This window comes from Rhynchophorus ferrugineus, unplaced genomic scaffold, assembly GCF_030347505.1.
Source record: "Rhynchophorus ferrugineus isolate W39M unplaced genomic scaffold, kcgeb_rfMv2 rfM1, whole genome shotgun sequence".
NCBI lineage: Eukaryota > Metazoa > Arthropoda > Insecta > Coleoptera > Curculionidae > Rhynchophorus > Rhynchophorus ferrugineus.
In genome coordinates this window covers 13,197,351-13,204,923 of record NW_027472580.1, presented here as the reverse complement: position 1 = coordinate 13,204,923, position 7,573 = coordinate 13,197,351, and the positions used below count along the sequence as shown (strand labels likewise).

The 7,573-nt window shown below is 31.2% G+C and overlaps 2 non-coding genes across 2 annotated transcripts; both read right to left on the bottom strand.

Moving 5' to 3' along the window:
* Positions 1–2,770: 2,770 nt before the first annotated feature.
* TRNAQ-CUG (transfer RNA glutamine (anticodon CUG)) lies at positions 2,771–2,842 on the bottom strand. The gene has a single exon. It is a non-coding gene; the product is annotated as a tRNA-Gln (tRNA).
* A 71-nt stretch (positions 2,843–2,913) lies between these two features.
* TRNAQ-UUG (transfer RNA glutamine (anticodon UUG)) lies at positions 2,914–2,985 on the bottom strand. The gene has a single exon. It is a non-coding gene; the product is annotated as a tRNA-Gln (tRNA).
* Positions 2,986–7,573: the final 4,588 nt, after the last annotated feature.

Here is a 7,573-nt window from a genome sequence, read left to right as displayed (position 1 = left end):
TCGCTAAATTTCTAGCTAATAATAACTAGTGTTTCGTTAGTCGCGAGTTCGAATCCTGCTGGGACATGGTCGTAAATTTATGTTTGTGTTTAATATTTGTGATTGTCGTAGGCAAGAGTGTAAAATCCGACAAGGAAAGTGATCTTTGATGAAACAGTATGTCAAATCCAGATAAACTTTCGTTGGTAAAAAGGAGACTTAAAATATTTACAAAAAAAGCTAACTGCTAAGAATATGGTAAAAATTACAATTTTGTTTTCTCACACAAAGTGTCATCATCATTTGAACTCGGATCGCTGGATTCAGAGTCCAGAGTGCTAACCATTACACCATGGAACACCATGGTAGGTGCTACAGGTGTTTTTATTGAAAACTAAAAATATTTCGTAGGTTCCACTGAGATTTGAACTCGGATCGCTGGATTCAAAGTCCAGAGTGCTAACCATTACACAAGTGTCATCAAAAGTTTCGTTGTCACAAAGGATCACAATTTTTGTTGGTTGTCAAATCTTTACGGTCTTTGCGACACTGAAAATGCTAAATACTGATTAAATCTAGCGGTTACCATTATGAAAGTGTACTCAGAACGTGTAATGTATTAAACATTGAAGATAATTGCTCGGCGCTGACGTTACATTTACATTTCCTACAAATGTAGGTATGTTTAACCGACTTCGAAAAAGAAAGAGGTTCTATGTTCGGCTGTATATATTTTTTTAATGTATGTTCCCCGATTCTCCATCAATTATGGGCCGATTTTCAAAACATATTATTTAATCGAAATAGTGCACTTCCGAGGTGGTCCCATTGGAACCAAATCAGGATCTGTGGGGGAAAGGGGGGAAATCGAGGGAAACGCTAAAATTTTAAAGGCACGTACAAAGTTTTCACATATTTTTTTATCTAAAATAATCGGATATTTGGGTATAATGTTATTGCTGAGTGGATGTGACGGAAAATCGGAAGTCGTTCAGTGCAAAAGCCATTCAGTTTGCTTTTTAAGCATGAACTATTGCATATAAGACCCCGTAGAAACATTGTAGACAACTGTTTCTATGGTGTAATGGTGAAAGCGTTTAGCTCCCAAACGGAGATTGCGGGTTCGATTCCCGACGAGGACAACTTTTTGTTGTTGTTCAAACAGACATCAAATCATCTAGGCTAAGTAGCGGACCCCGGAGCCTGCAGCGCTCCTTATTTTCAATCATTGTTTCTTTATTCCTATTTTTCTTCAAACGGGTTGCACCTTTACTTGGCCTACCCATTTTAATATTAAATAAAATAACTCCGTCATTTTCTAAAAAGAGAAAAATAACTATATGTTATATGTTACTTATGGCTATATGTTATCACTACATAGTATAAAACAAAGTCGCCTTTTCTATCCCTATATCCCTATGTGCGCTTAAATCTTTAAAACTACGCAACGGATTTTGAAGCGGTTTTTTTCAATAGATAGAGTGATTCAAGAGGAAGGTTTGTATGTATAATACATGCATAATATACTAAGGCAACATTGCTAATTTTAAAGGTTTCTAACGTGATGTCGTAAATTAACCTATTTTTTTAGGCTTATTTAGCAGTTAGCAAAAACGCTGCCTAACCCTACGAGTTAGATCAAATTAATGTACTACAGTATTGTACACCATAAAAAGGTCTACAAAAAAGTCCGCGATGGTATATGTTTATCTTTTAGGGATAACCCACATTAACCATTTTTATTGTTTACTTTTTACGTGAGAAAATGGCTTATTTACGAAGCTATTTTAAGCAATACGGCATTAATCCTTATCGAATTAAGTACCTTAAATACAGTGTTTAATTAATATAGATCAATATGGTTCCTTACAGCATGTAAATTAAACAAATATTTTCGGAGATATTACAAATTTAAAATTTGCGTTTAAAAATGTGTAATGTAATAAAAATTGTATGAATTTGGATATTCCAAAGATAGCAGGAAATCTTCATAGTAAGTATAGGGGAAGAGGAATTGTTTTACTCCAAATTTAATGCGTGCAGGCCAAGGGCAGTAATGAATGAACCAAAAATACTGGATCGGTTTTAATCATGTTTTCATTGAGTGACATAGGCATATATATTTTATGCCCGTGCAAAGTCGGAGCGGGCCGCTAGTATTATATATATATATATATATATATATATATATATATATATATATATATATATATATATATATATATATATATATATATATATATATATATATATATTGATGCAAGTTAAATTGTATGATATATACCAGAATTACTGCTGTGCTCTTATTATAGTAAAATCAAGGAGTTAAAGAGACAGCTTAAAGGTCTATCAAGAATATAATAAAACAATCATGAAATACTATCTTATCTATAAAATCAGTCTTAACTCGTTAATCTTCAAAATGTATTATTTTATTTTGTATTAATGTATTTTTTAAACATATTTGTTCAAGAATTAATTTTTCAAACTCCATGAGTAGACCCAAAAAAATCCCACCTATCTCAGTAGTAGCTTTGAACAAAAATATTAATTAAAGGTATATATAGGTTATGTAGTGATTACAGTACGAAAAATCATTCTCAGTAAATGTATTTCACTTTTACAAAATATGTAGTGTTAAAAATTAATAACATTCATATGGCTTTGAAAAACATACCTTTTAAGTGTACGTTGCTAAAGGCAGTTAAAAAATAAATAAAACTATTAGTAATATCTAAAATATTTTATTATTTAATTTAATTTACTGTAAAAAATTATTAAAAAATTCATCAGGTTCCACCGAGATTTGAACTCGGATCGCTGGATTCAGAGTCCAGAGTGCTAACCATTACACCATGGAACCTTCGCAGTAAGGCTTAGGATGAACCAGGTAGGTGCTACAGGTGTTTTTATTGAAAACTAAAAATATTTCGTAGGTTCCACCGAGATTTGAACTCGGATCGCTGGATTCAAAGTCCAGAGTGCTAACCATTACACCATGGAACCGCTTGAACATTTTTAACATTAAATCGAATTGATTTATAATAATAGGTTATTGTCTAGTAATTTATTAAATAAAATTTAAATAAACTTTAATATATTAAAGGACTATATTTTAATATCTATTTCAGATAAATTCTTCAAGCATAATACTCGATATTGCTTTACACAGATTGCCGGTTGAATTGGATTATATATACAGGATGATTCAAAAAGCCATCATTATTATTATTATTCATTATTCAACTAGTGCTAAAACAGGAAATAATTATAAACAGTTATTAGAAATAATTTTTGATGTTATTGTTGGATATAATTCTAAATACTATTAACACATAATATTAACAAAATAATATTAATAATATAATAGTAAATTCCATGTATTTAGTCCGAGATATCTATTGGTGAAAATGTGAAGTATAAATGTAAACAACTGTTAAATTCTATAGTTATTTAGTGACACTGACGATTGGAATGTTAAAAATTGTATATTTGACATCCATTATATATGTATATATGTATATATGAATATAAAATTATATATATATATATATATATATATATATATATATATATATATATATTACACTTTTTCTCTTACTCTTGGAGAGTTACTCCGACATATATTGATTATGTGGCTTTTAAGTATTATTTTTATTATTTGTGAAAATGAATTGTAGCATCGAAGGAAACAAGAACTAGATATACAGATGTTAATTAAGTGGATTAGACCCTCGGCGGATACCACTACAAAAAAACGCTCCTAGAACATTACCTATACTAGTGTGAAAAAAAGTAATGTAAGCAATTGTAATAAAAAAGACATTGAAAAAACTTTTTTAGACTCCAAACATATATATAAACAGATAAAATATACCCATAAAAGTTTAAAAATCTAAATTATTTTTCCACATACCTTATAAATCACATTAAATATTCTGATGCCTGTAGGTATAAGTTATAGTATATAAATAAAAAAGATATTGACCTAGTTTGATTCGAATGTAAAACCCATAAATACAAATATTCCACAATGTTAAATATGCATCATAAATTAAAAATACAAACCGCAAAAAAACGGGTTGCCAAGGCATCAATATATAATGTCAAAATAAACAAGATCCGAAACAAAAACGAAAGGTTCGTAGGAAGTAACGCTTTTCGGTCTGATTAATATTCTCGACGATCATCCTCGATTCTGCGTTGCGTGTTAAATTAATAACTAATAGCTTTCGAACATGTGTATCTAGCTGGCGACCGCCCCCGATCTCCCATCGAGAACCAAAATACTCGGCTCTGGCCAAATTGAAGGCCAAAGGCCAAATTTAAATTGGCTTCCCGACAAAAAAACAGACTTTTCCGAATAACGTCGTCCCGTTTCAACCACGGTATCCTCGTACAGGGGAAGATAGTGTAATTTTGCCAAAATTTTCACTTAGTGTTCAAACACTACCCACTAATTAGTTAAATTTGATAAATAGTGTTATAAACAGCACAACAAAGATGTAAATCTTGAAATAAGAGAGTCTTGAATAAGGAATGTTGATATTTACTAGCGTTCGGAATTATCGACTAAAAATAGTCGAAACAGTCGATAGTCGCAAAATAGTCGAAATAGTCGATAGTCAAAAAAATAGCGACTGAAAATAACAATTACTCTTTCAGCCAAATTCAGGTTTTGTCTGCTTTTCTGTTATCGTGATAACAGACGGAAATTTACAAATTGCTTTCTCTACTAATTTTGAGGGAGAAAGGGCGGAGATAATTATTTGATCTTCTGCGCTGTACAGATCAGTTCATTTTAATAAATTTTAAATTGGCAATTGGCACTGTAAAAAACGGATATGCGGAAAGTAATATTGACGTAATATTAGAAAAGTAATTGGCTTATTTCTATTTGATTTCAACATTTTCTTTCTATATTTTTTTTTCAACCGCTACTAATTTCATAAGTATTACGGTGATGTAAATATTCCATTTCGAACTGTCTTTGGGAAAGAAAAGGAAAGAGAAAATGGCTGTAATTTAATAACTTCAAAATAACAGTTTATTTCTAAATGGTTTTCTTTTATAATTCATATATCTGGTTCGATTGTAAAGAGGAATATTAGTAAATAAAATAATAGTAACGATTACTAAATATAATATCATCGCACCCTTTCTAAATACAATAATATTTTTATTTATAGTTAATAAGGAATATTCTAAGACTATTATTCTTTGTAACTTGCATGCAAGAAGTTCTAACATTAAAAAGGCTTGAACAAACATCAAGAGATTTAGAAAATCGAAAAAGACTTATTAGTAACCAAGATAAATACAGTCAAAATTATTTTTCTATTTATCAATCTAGTAACAAAACGCAAATAGCTTGGGCTTAAACTAAACCAAATATATTGGCTGATAGGGCGTAAATTTAAATTATCCTTTGATAAGAAAAAATGTTTTGCTGTATAAGTCAATACTTGGCCAATTTGGACCTATAATATTGAACTGTGGGTACTACTAGCAAATCTAACAAAGATATCCTTCAGAGGTTCTATAATAAAGTGTTACGAGTCATCATCAATGCCCCATATTAAGTCTCCAACAAAATAATTCAGCGCGATATCCCCTTAGAACCCATAACGAGTGTGATTTGAAGTGTTAACGCCTCCCAATGCATTCGCCAAATAGTTGAATATGTGCGATGACATTGAAGTGTGTAGGCTCAAACGTAAACTACCATACGAGCTGATTAATAGACACATAGAGTGAGATATAATAATCTCTAGAATAAGTTAGAATACTCTTTAGAATTAGTTAGAATAGTATCTAGAGTAAGATTTGGATTATAAGTTTCTACAGCAGGTCACTTACTGAAGCGATCTTTTACATGTCTGTACAGTTATATTTTATAATGGAAATCATATAATAATGCTTATTGCCCACGGATTGTTGAATTCTAAGAGATTAATAAAACAAATTATCAATCAAAATGTTGTTCTATTTACCTTCTTATTTTAATAAATAATCTTGAAAATTAGTGTTCCAAAATGCTGCTATATTAATGTACAATATATTGTTATTCATAGAACCATATTTTATATATAAATATATGTAAGCATAACTTCGGCCCATTATTTTCAAAGTCACAGCTAAGACGCCACAGCCAGAACATTAAAAAAACAGTCGAATGAAACTAGTAAATCCGAAAAAAAATAACTAAAAGTACACGACTGAAACAGTCGATAGTAAAAAATAGTCAAATCACTCTAACCGAAAATAACAACGGAATCAGTCGATTTTAAAAAGTAACCAATTACTAAACAGTTGATATTCGTTGTCAGTCGATAGTTTTCAACGTTAATATTTACATTTACTACAACGTTAGAAGAATAAGTTTAGATTTATAAGGTTTACGCTAAAACTAACACTATTAAATAATAATCTATTAAATAATATAAATAATGGAAATGGAGAATCTTTTAACATTTATATATCGTAATATATAATATTTTGACAGTTTACAAAAATATTTTTTGAAAGCACACTGCAACATCATAAATACTGTTTAAATCCACCAACTTATAATATTAAAATAGTTATTATATCGTCTAGAAGGCTGGAACAGAAACGATATGCTAGGCCACCAGCTAAGATGCATTCGATAAACGGAGAAATATAGTGAAATTTGCATCAGAGTTCGAAAATATTTATTAATACAATTGGAAATTAGTGTTATAATCGTATGAATTGACAATAAGGATACCTTACAAGATTAGGATAGGATACAACATATATTTTTCACAATATTTTTCACCATTTTCTGCAACTAATCAAAGATTCAATCATCAATCTATATTTAATCTCTGTTATTTAATATTTCCAAACTGCGTGCCAGCCATCATGCATCGATCTAAACAAGTGGGAATCAGAAAACGTTATATCTGTACGGAGAGTGCAGCAGAACCTTTCATTCGAGCTGCAACAGCATATCCTTTACAACTCTTGGCCACGTATGGCCCAGCGTTGTTATGCAAGAGAATAACTTTAAGTCGGCTACTCGCTATCGCTGCTCTTTTTTTTTGCAACACCATGTCGCTCAAATTGTTCAGTTGACATCGGCAGACATTTGTAGTGACAGTTTACACTTTTCATGGCAATACACTTTCATATAAAATGCAGTTATATATAGTATACACATGCAGGTATGAATATTCCGCTTCGGTGTCAATGAAGATGGTTCTCCTAGATTAAATAATGCGTGAACCTTGCTTGCAATTGCCGTAACAGACCCAAGCTTGATGAAATTTCAGTATTTCGACTCAAAAAGCTAGCACGAGTAGCTCTCGCAATTAACCTACATCATAAATTCCATTATGCGGCTGCAACATTTCCCAAAAATTTGGAAACATGCACACACAGTCGTGATTCCGAAAAAGGGAGCAGATTCTTCGCCTTCAGACTACAGGCCCATCAGCCTGCTTAGTTCAATGTCCAAGATTGCTGAAAAAGCGATACTGTTTGCACTAAACCGGTTTACTGAGCAGAACCATATCATACCAGACGAACAACACAAGTTCAGAGAAGAAAAGCACAAGTCCTGCGCGGT